Below are 11,957 nucleotides of genomic sequence, written 5' to 3' on the forward strand. Positions count from 1 at the left end.
AATTTCAGATCATCCAATTCTGAGGTTGCAACCTGTAGTCGCCTTCTGCGTCCTCTTTCCAATGCCACAATTCTGAGCCCAATTGGATTCTCCAAGGAAGAGTTATGTGAAATCTCCCACGGTGACTTGCTTTTAGACTGGTTCAGTAGTTCGAACTTGTACGACATGCCACGAGTCACTGTTTCAACCTTTGAATCTGAAACACACATACAAGAAACTACAGTCTGTGCTCTTTCTGTACCTTTTTACGAAATTTCAATCCAATCCTCAGAGAGAGAGTTATGACGATTTTCCCCAGGTCACCTGTTTTGAATGTAATTCAGGAGTCTGCAAAAAGGCCAACTTCCTCAGATCATATCTCCGACAATATCGCGCGAAAAACTCTGAAATTCTGACCCGAGGTTCAGCGCCAATTCTTCTCAAATGGGTTTTTTTTGCGACTTCTGAAACGTCACAGAAAAAAAGGTATAGCGAAAATGCCACGATGACCTGTTTGGAGCAGCGAAACCCTAGAATCCAAAGCTCTGATACCAAATGTTATGAAACCAGCTCAAGAAAAGATAGAAAAGATAGATCAACGCCTTAGAATTCAGCCTCTTCGAGGGGGAAACCTCCTTTACATTACATAAATGAACAATTCTTCGATGATACAAATGACAAAACCTCCTTTCTATATATAGGAGTCTAAGGAGTCACAATATAATCCAGCCGACCTAACAATAATAATATAAAGCCACAAAAATAACAATAGAGGGATTCTATGGGGCACAGAAATAACAATATGGGGGTAATAGGGGCACAACAATATAAATAAGGGGTATAAATACAATAGTAATGGGGTAATCACTAGTATTATAGGGACCCAACATAATTGACATATTTGGGTCAAAACCACATGCAAGCAGTCCTATGGGTGCGGTTAGAGCCTCATAACCACATGCACAATGTGTGATGGGTGCGACTGGGGTATCAAGCTTGTAAAAATGAGTTCCAACTCAGGGATTGATGATTAGGAGTGGTTGTCAGGCACCTGAGCAATCTAGTGTCACTGAGGGGTGGTAGTATGTGTTTCAGTTGTAGGCCCCACCTCCATAACTGGAACTTGGAGGTCAGGTCATGTCTGTTGATCTAAAGATGATCTAAGGTTGTCATTGATGTCAACCCAAGCAGCACTATGGGTTGCCTTGATCTTGCAAGGAAATTTTGACTTGACAACTTACTCTATTTTGAGTCAAGAATCTTCTAGATAGATTCTACTCATCGAGATGTTTCCGTTGATATATGGCACGCCAAGTAATTCTTCACGGTTTGAGAGATATTCATGTTTGAAGTTAGTAACCCTAATTAGTGGGCTAAAACCCTATGGAGTTGTGGCATGGCACTCATAGTTGGTTTTGGTCATTGAATAGTCATTAATTAATAATTTTTTAAGCTCCTAAAATCCCTCCAACATTCTCTATAGAAGCCCCTCTCAACTCTATAAAAATAAATCTCATATATCCTCCAAATGTAGCGATCGTAGCATTTTCGCTATAACTTCATTTCTGCAAAGTCTTATATTCTGAAATTAAAACCCATTTGATTCACAATCTGGATGAACGTCGTGACCAAATTTCAGATCTTGGTTCGCTATATTTTCGGAGATATGATCTGTGGAAGTTAGGGTTTTTGTAGGTTGTTGAATTTCATCTCAAAGAAGTGACCTTGGGAAAATCATCATAACTCTCTCTCTGAGAAGAGGATTGGAATTCTGTAAAAAGTGGCAGATAGTGCACAGACTGTAGTTTTCTATGTATAAATTTCAGAACCGAAGGAGGAAACAGTGACACGTGGCACATCGTACAAGTTCACTCTACTGAGCTAGTCCATAATTAGGTCATTGTGAGAGATTGGGCATAACTTTGCCTTGAAGATTCCAATCGGGTCAGACATGTGGCATTGGAAATAAGACTCAGAGGACTTCTACAGGACTGATGATCACATGTTGGGGATCTGAAATCGCAAAGATACCTCAAATTAAATATTGTGCTCCTAGAAGGCAAGAAAAACTAGATCAAGTGTTGTCAAGAGGTGTAAAGGACCAGACTTTCTAGGGCAGCAAAGAGCAAGGTGCAGAAAAATGATGCAGAAAAGGTAAGCTACAGGTAAGTATATTCTATATATGCATGTTCATCTCTTAATTGCATTAGGTCCTTTGTATTCTAATTTGTTGTTTTTGTTTAGCACTGACATATGCTCTGCAGGATGAGGTAAGTTTTGCTATTATCATGTCATGGGTAATTCCTTGAAGACCTTTTGCAGGTATTATATATTCATCAAGAGAAGACTCAATGCATAATCTAATGTTCTGAAGAATGAGAAAGGGTAGCATGACAAGAGAAACAATAAAGGTGCAGAACAGCGGTAAGAAGTTCACCACATGAAGTCTTTAAGTGGGCAGCACTGCATACAGACATTGTAAAAGTATCATTGTACAGAGTCATTGTAAAATAATCTTTGTAAAAGTTTTACAAGTGTCATCTCCCAAGAGTTGAAGAGGCAGTGTCAGGAGTTCTAGGATCATCATTAGGTAGTTGTGTCATAGTTGGGGTTATGGTCTAGTGTGTCTTCTTCTTCTACATCATTCTATATCCTTGTAAAGTGGACCATTTTCCCTGGTACGGGAGTCCATTATTCTTTTATTCTTCTATAGGGTGTTAGGCTGGTGCTAGGCTAGTGCATGAAGTCACCAACAGGTTCAAGCCTGTGAAAAATTCAGGGTGGTAGGGTGGTGCTAGGGTGAGTTGTAGCTCATTGGGTGTTGGGGTATCCGTTCAGTTATCTACTGAAGAATCTCGGGCATTGGAGCGTCCATCCAGTGGGAGCTGGAGAAGAATGCTTTTCTAGATTCTAGGAAGTTGGAGCTTTCTTTTCAATTGGAGTTGAATATTAAAGAATTATTAGAAAAGCGTTTGGTGGTTTTTGACCCGGATGGGGTTTTCCACCTATAATTTTTGTGCCTCCGGTGTTCTTTTATTCACTGTTGTTACTGCATAAACATTAATTATAATGGAAGATTAACTAATGCTCTGAAAAGATTTAAAAGTGCTAATTGATAAGGAATACTGATTCACCCCCTGCCCTCTTAGTATTTTCCAACAATATCATAGTAACACTCAGCTCATGTTTACCCTAAAGAGCTTGTAAAAGAAGGTAAATGTGGGAGGGGTCATTACATGTTGTCATCATGATGTGGCATGATGTCATTAGGGAAGAAGGTTTGAAATCCATTTGGAGTGCTACCAAGTCATCATAATGCTTAATCATCAACAATAGAAGATAAATATCCATTAATAATGTACAATGCTAGCCCCAGGGCATCTTGTCATCTCCTAGACACACATAATATACAAGTTAAATCTAGCCTATATCACCAACATCCAAGGTCATAAGACTAAGGGAGGGTGTCATCAGGTGTGCCAAGTCATCTTTAAGAGAATTCTCTTCAAAATGTGCCAAAAATCCTATATCAAAGTGCTTTGTGTCATCATCAAAGTGTTTCTACATCATCTATGAAGAGTTGGAGAAGCATCATATTACCCCTCAAGGGATCTCAACTATACCTGTAAGAATCATCTAAGACATACTCAACTAATCAAGTGAAATCATCATCATGGGTATAAGAATCATAACAACATCAAGGTGGACCACCTTCAATGTCAAAGTGATCCAGGATGATCCAAGGTGCCTCAAAATTATATAGTCCCAAATTGTGATGAAAATATTGTCATGTCGAATAGATCGACGAGATGATTCCAACGCAACTTTAATGGGATCAAATGAAGTTTGTATGAGAAAGTTATCACATTCTGAAGTTTTTCTACAATAAGCCAAAAAGGAAGGAAAAAGTGACACGTGGTAGCCCCTCAAGGCGACACGTGGTGTAGGGACCAACCCTATATTTTTTTTATTTTATTTTATTATTATTATTTTATTTATTTTATTTATTTTTTATTTTTTATTTTTTTAACTAAGAATACAACCATAAGGAACTAGCATTGGGAACTCAAAAATATTAAGCACTTATATAAAACATCCATGAATTTCACTGCATTACACATAGCATCTATTTTACATGTTATTAACTAAAGTCATAATGAAGTCATATAAAGGAACATTATAATAACATAGGTACCGTTCACCAGGAGACGAGATTCAATCTTGACTTGCCACTACTTGCACTCCTTGTTGTCGGTCGCCTCCAAGTATGAATGTTGACATGCTTAATCACAATGCAGTGACCCACCAGTTGACCTCCCAGCCTACTCCTTGGGCACTATCCTTCCCCACGAACCCCCGAGATGCAATGGGGTTGTACAATGGAGGAAATGTATTAGCTCGTAGAGGAGAGCACTCCTTGGCTCAAGATTCCTCTCTCTAAAGTTCTCTACCTCACCAAACTCACTATAGCTCGTAGTTACTATTCTGACATAGTCTCATCCACCCAACAATAGGGTAGAAAAATGTCCCTTCTCCCATGGTCCGCCCCCTCTTTTATAGGAGTCTGTTATGTAACCAGCTCACAAAAATATAGAAAAGATAGATGAACGTCTTAGAAATAAGCCTCTTCGAGGGGGCAACCTCCTTTACATTACACAAATGAACAATTCTTCGATGATACAAATGACAAGACCTTCTTTCTATATATAGGAGTCTAAGGGATCATAATATAATCAAAGCCGACATAACAATAATAATGTAAGGGAACAATAATAACAGTAGTGGGCTTCTATGGGGCACAATAATAACAATATCGGGACTACATGGGTACAACAATATAATAAGGGGGTTGTACTAATAACAATAAGGGGTTACACTAGTAGTATAGGGGCCTAACATGCCCCTCTCCTTCAAAAAGTGTTGTCCTCAACGCTTGAGTAGTTCTTGATGCTTCTGTATAAAATTCTTGTCCTCCCATGTGGAATCTTCAGCAGGTAAGTTCTTCCACTTGATGAGATACTCTGAAATTGATCGATTTCGTAGTTGTCGGGTTCTTGTTTCTGTGACTGCTCCAGGTTCCAATATGATTTCTCCTTCCTCTTCAAGTTCTAGCAATATTGTTTGAGTTGGGATCTTCAGCAACTTTTGAATGAGTTTCCACCCTTCTTCACCATTCTTCCATTCATCCCTTGCTTTGTTTATCAAATTTGGTTGGATATTTATACCAACCTCTACCATTTTTGCAACCATATGTTCAATTTCACTCCTTTGGGCATATGGATATCTATAAGGTCTGACGTTTGGAGGAACACTTCCTGAAATAAAATGAATAGCATGATCATGATCACTAATACGTAGGAGACATTTGGGAGTCTCAAATACCTTGGAATGATTGACCAAGACTTTTTGGAGATCTGGAGAAATACATGATTTCAATGTGGGAACCATTAGCGAACATAATTGTGCAATTACGCCTCATTTTTCTTTCCTTAGAAGCTTTGTCATTCCATTGGAGATTATTATCTTTCCTGGTTTCCCAGTGATACCTCTTAATTCAACTTCCTTTCCTTTTGAAGAAAATTTCATGAAAAGTTCTTGAAAATTAAAATATGTTGTACCTAAGGATTGTAGCCATTGGACTCCTAATACAACATCAGTACCACCCATTAGAACAGAAATCATTGGGCTATTCAATACGTATTCTTCCATGGATAGCTTGATATTATGGCACTTTCTAGAGAAATTTATGGTTCCTCCACTTACAACCATCACTTGACACTCTGGTGTTGGATATAGGAAGCAATTCAATTCCTTGGCTATCTTACAATTAATAAAATTATGGGTACTACCTAAATCAATCAACACTATTACCTTTTTCTTCTTGATATGTCCTTCTATCTTTATAGTTTGAGGAGTGGTAATTCCGACCAATGCATTACAAGATATGGTCAGATTCATTTCTTCTTTCTCTGGGGTTGGTTCTTGATGAGTATCCTTTTCTTTTGATGTTTCTTGATACTTTTCTTCCTGATATTTCACTGCTTGAACCTTCTTCTTCTTGATATGCCCTTCTATCTTGAGAGTTTGAGGAGTGGTAATTCCTGCCATTGCAATACAAGATATGGTCGAATTCATTTGTTCTTTCCATAGGGTTGGTTCCAAGTGTATATACTCTTCTTTTGACATTTCTTGATCCTTTTCTTCATTATGAGGCCTTTCTTGTAGCGGCTTTGTCCCACCTTCCTTCAAACCCTCCATGTCTTTCTTCAAATTTTCCATGCCTTTCTTCCAATATGCTTTCATGTCATTAATATCAACTTCCATGGCATAGATAAGACTACTTATCTTCTCCTTCTCTAGAACATCATTTACCCTTATATTCAATTTTTGAAAGTCCTCAATGTGCTCTGCCATTGAACCCTTTTGTTTGAGATTTGTCAATTGGCTAAAGAATGTGTTGCTCTTGGTATCCTCATAATGCTCTACAATTTCCTCCATGAAAATTGATCACGTGACAAGTGGTTTACGAGAACAAAGCCCTTTATACCATAAAAATTGATTCGGTTCTAAATAATTAGATGCAATACATACCTTTTGTAACAATGGTACACCATGTAGATCAAAATATTTCTCCAACTGTAGTATCCAATTTACAGAATCCTTGCCATCAAACTTCCTCATCTCGCTTTTTCTTGATTTTAGGAGCTTGATATTGAAACGACTATAAATTTGTAATTTCGGCTCTTCCAATTCTAAAATTGTGACCTACAGTAGCCCTTTGTGTCCTCTTTCCAATGCCACCAGTCTGATCAAAATTGGATTCTCCAAGAAATAGTTATGCACAATCTCCCAAGATGACCTGATTATATACCTTTTTAGAAGAGCAAACTTGTATGAAGTTCCACGTATCACTATTTTGACTTTGGGATCTACAAAATATACACAAGAAACTGCATTTCATCCTCTTTCTGTAACTTCTTACGAACTTTCAATCTGATGCTCAGAGCGACAGTTATGACGATTTTCCCAAGGTGACCTGTGTGGAATGCAATTCGGGGGTCTGCAACAACCCTAACTTCCTCAGAATATATGTCTAAAAATATAGCGAGACAGGATCTGAAATTCGGAGCCAAGGTTTAGACATATTTCTTCTCAAATGGGTTTTTGTTTTAGCTTCTGAAACTTTGTAGCGAAAGAGTTATAGCGAAAATCCCATGATGACCTGTTTTAGTTGAAATTCTGGAGCTTGCAAAAACCCTAAATTCCTCAGATCATATCTCCAAAAATATAGCGAGACAAGCTCTAAAATTCAGACCCGAGGTTCAGCACGATTTTGTCTCGAATGGTTTTTTTTTTCACTTCTGAAACGCCGCAGAAAAAAAAAAAAAATTATAGCGAAAATTCCATAATGACCTATTTGGAGCAGCGAAACCCTAGAATCCAAAGCTCTGATACCAAATGTTATGAAACCAGCTCACAAAAAGATAGAAAAGATAGATGAATGCCTTAGAAATAAGCCTCTTCGAGGGGGCAACCTCCTTTACATTACACAAATGAACAATTCTTGGATGATACAAATGACAAGACCTCCTTTCTATATATAGGAGTCTAAGGGATCATAATATAATTAGAGTCGACATAACAATAATAATGTAAGGGCATAATAATAACAATAGTGGGCTTCTATGGGGCACAATAATAACAATATGAGGACTACATGGGTACAACAATATAATAAGGGGGTTGTACTAATAACAATAAGGGGTTACACTAGTAATATAGGGGCCTAACAGAGTCCTCATAAGTGACACTTGGCATTTCATGCATAATTAACTATTTTCATTAATCTAATAGTTTAATTATTCACCCACCCATGTGTCACTCTCTCATCAAGGATATCCAAAATTATTTACTTAAATTTTAATTCAAAAATAACATTTTTCCTCACCTTAACAAGATTCCTATTTCTTCTCCTAGTTGTCTCTCGATCCCTCTTTTTTACTCCTTAATTTGTGTTCATTACTAAAGTCAATTGACAAGTCACAGATTTGATCCCCTATCTACTCCCTAATTTAAGTCAAGTTGCCTCTTAGATGTATATTCTTATGTTGGTTGTTGCCACATGGAGGTTCTCTAAATTTCTCTAAAATTTAATTTATTAATCTTATTTTAATTCAACACCCTCTTCTCTTAATTAGGTTTAACTATTTTAGGATTAATATTTATACTTACATTTATGTCCCTCTTTCCCCTTTTTACCTAATTAAGTTACATTATCTACCTAATATTTTCCAACATGGGAAGGGTAGAGTTTTTAAGGTAAAATATTTTATTTCTTCCTATGATCCCCTTAACCCAAGTTTTATTCTTGATTTAATTACCTTGGTTCTACATCATTTACCACTTGATGTGAATTTACATGGTTTTCATATCTTGATTATATTTATTAATTTATTTATTTTTAATGATTCCAAGGGTGCCAAGTTTGGTCATGCCCTTCAAGAACTTCCCTTGAAGTTCCAAGGGTGTCACGCCTAACAGTTTATTTGTGATGCCAAGGGTGCCAAGTTGGTCGTGCCCTTCAAGAAATTCCCTTGAAGTTCCAAGGGTGCCATGCCACTTGCCCTTCAAACATTCAGTGGCTACAAGGGGAAAGTAAAGGTGCAACGATAGAGACCACTATTATCTCTTATGTTGCATGCTATAGTGAGACTAATGGTGTCAGGGATCAAGGAATCCACCTTGATGCGTGCCCCTTAATAAAATCCTCATGAGCGACCCAACTTTGGGACCTACCCCCACGACATCGTGATCTTCAAGGCGAAGGTGTTTCAACCTTTCCAGCCCAAGTCATGATGAGAGTGCTAGTGGGTGAGATTAGGGACACTGTCCCACCCCTCCCATGCAGTTCCATCCAATTGTACAACCCCATCACCCATATGTGAGTCATTCGGCCAAGCAACTAATTTGTGCCTGCAACCACTAACATATCATCAGAATATAGATATACACATATAGCAGGTTTCAAAATTGACTTAGAATTTCAAAGACAAAATATTAATTTTCATCAAACCAGGTGTCATCAACTCATCATATGCAAGTACCTCTGGTGGTTTCCTGCCATACTCAATAATCATCAGTAATAATGTTTCTCAGTGTTAGTCATTTTCATAATAGCATCATCAACATCACCTAGTCATTCACATCATTGTTCATTGTGAACCAGAACTAATGTAAGTAGCTAACATAGGGACACATCCATCATGGCTATCATCATCATAACATCAATGGAAACATACATATCCATCAAATCCATCATCATCATAACATCAATAGAAAACATACCTATCCATCAAAGTTATCATCGTCATGATATCAATAGAGAGCATACATATCCTTTATTGTTATCATCATCATAAATTCAATAGAGACCAAACATAACCATTTATGCTACAATCATCATAATATCAATAGAGAACATGCATACCCATTAATGCTACAATCATGATAATACCAATAGATAACATACATAACCATTAATGCTATCTTCATCATAATATCAATGGAGAACATACATAAACATCACAACCACTAATAATAGAGTCATGTGTCCAAATCCTCAACCTGAGGTCCTCAAATAATAAAATGTGGGCCTTAGGGCTAAATAAATGTTAATTTAATATCACTGTGAGTCAACTAGAGCGGGGCACTACACGTGGAATGATATATGAGGGACATGTGGTTGGTTCATATAGATGATGTGGCAAACCTTATAGGTGACATGTGGGATGGGTCGTATAGGTGATGTGGCAGCGTCTAAAAGGCATAAGAGGCTCGCGATCTGAGCCCACAAGTTCAATGGATAGGTTTAATGACTTAGTTTAAAAATGACAGATGGATAGAGCTAATGAGGTTCGACCCTATGATCAATGGAACCATATGAAAATTGCCTCAGCAATAGGCCATGAGTGGCAGTTGTAACCAGTTATGGAAATACTCTATTTAAACTTTCGTTATAACTAAAAAAATACCAAAAATGGGAGACCTGTGGGCTTGACCTCGGGGCCTCTGTGCAACAACTGTAACTGATGTGTCATATTACATTTACCCACCAACACAATGTCAGAAAGTTATAATGTGCATGTGGGCTAAGGCACATGTTGTATGTTTGTTGTAAACATGGTTAATATGATTGTTGGGGGCATTTAATATTTATAAAAAAGTTCCATTTATAAATGTTTTACAACAATGGGGCCGCAACCTCCATGGGTTTGACTTTGGGGTTGGGATCCCCAAGCGTTGTATATGTAAAAGGTTTTCAAATATGCCACAGGGGTTATGGTTGTAAAGAAAGATTGAGCTCCTTAAGGTTAATGTGAGCATTATCACTATGTATGTGTGGGTAAATGCTCATTTTTAAGCCCTTTTGGAGTTTAAGAAAGGAAATATTTGTCAAGGGGTTGTTTGAGGCTTTTTAAAACTACATAATAGAGAGCCAACTAGTGAGATTGAAGGCTTTGACGTAATTTGAGTCATTTTGCATCATAATTGAAGAGGTCACTCCATTGAAATCAGAATCAGAGACATGGCCCATACTGGGTGAACTTCATTATCAATCTTGTTATGTTCCTTTTGTTTATTTACAATTATTTATTTTTATTAATAGCATTTTTTTTCAAGTTTGGTATTTCACATTTTGCTTAAAACATCAAATCATAGGCTCATAATAAAAGATCCTGATCAAGTTTGGTATTAGAGCATAGTGAGCTAATCTGCTTTGGTTTTTTTAGTGTGGATGATCACTAGTTCTAAGCTTAAAAAGGGAGAAGGTGAACTTGAAGCTTACAATCCTGAATTTGGTTTGAGAAGCTTCACTCAAAGAGAAGAGATGGCTTCACCAAGATGAGAGAATCCTCTTAGATCTGAGTTAGATTTTCTCGAGGCATTTAGTCTGTTGTAGTCAAGAGTGGAAGAGATCTAAAAGAAAGAGGACTTCGAAAGGAGAAGGCATCGTAAATTAAAGAACGAGGGTGATCATCCCCATATTCCTCCATTTTATCCTCCTCCTACAAGACCTCTCTCTCCTCCTCATTCTTCACCCCCTTATTTTCCTTCTAATTCTCCATTGTCATCTCCTCATAAGAAGATTGCTTCAAAGAAGCCATTGTTGAAGTTGGATGTCAAGTTTGACTTACCACTATATAATGGCAAGCTTAACGCAGAAAGATTAGATATTTGTATTTGACAGATAGACATTTATTTTCGTATTCAATATATTCTTGAAGAAGAGGTAAATATTTAGTTAGCCTCTCTTTGGCTTGAAGGTACAATGTTGATTTAGTGGGAAATTAAACTTCAAGAAGGTAGTAAAAATAATGGTAAGCTCCTTTCTTCATGGTTAGAATTCACTAATGTATTGAAGACATAGTTTTATCCTTTAGCATATACTCAGAAAGCAATCATGGAATGAAAAAAATTGAGACAAGGAAAAGGACAATGTGTGTAATTTTTTACTAAATAATTTTGGAAGAAAGCATTGGCTTTGAATATTCCATTAGATTCTCCATAAAAAAATTTAAAATAAATTGGTGCATTTAATAGTTACCTTCACTACACTATTATTTTATTTAATCCCACTAATTTGGATGAAGTATGTGTCCAAGCTAGTCATCTTGATTCTAGGTGAAAGAATGTGCATAGTGATGCTGCGAAGAAGCAACCATCCAAGTAATTTGAAGGAAAATTCAAAGGAAAGAGGAAAAACTAGAAGGCTGCTACATTGAATAAATAATAGGCGAGGCTGACATGCTCTCATTTTAAAAGGAAGGGCATGATAATGCTCACTGTTGGAAGCTACATCCTAATCTAAGGCCTAGGAGGTTCATAGGAAAAGGAAAGAAAAAAAATTCTGCAACAGTGCAACAATATTTGGGATCTAATTCAGGGGATGAAACATAGGCCATAACTATAGGAGTGCA

Source organism: Pinus tabuliformis, chromosome 3_2, assembly GCF_031772625.1.
Source record: "Pinus tabuliformis cultivar Carrire ecotype Pingquan chromosome 3_2, CPIR1, whole genome shotgun sequence".
Classification (NCBI taxonomy): Eukaryota; Viridiplantae; Streptophyta; class Pinopsida; order Pinales; family Pinaceae; genus Pinus; species Pinus tabuliformis.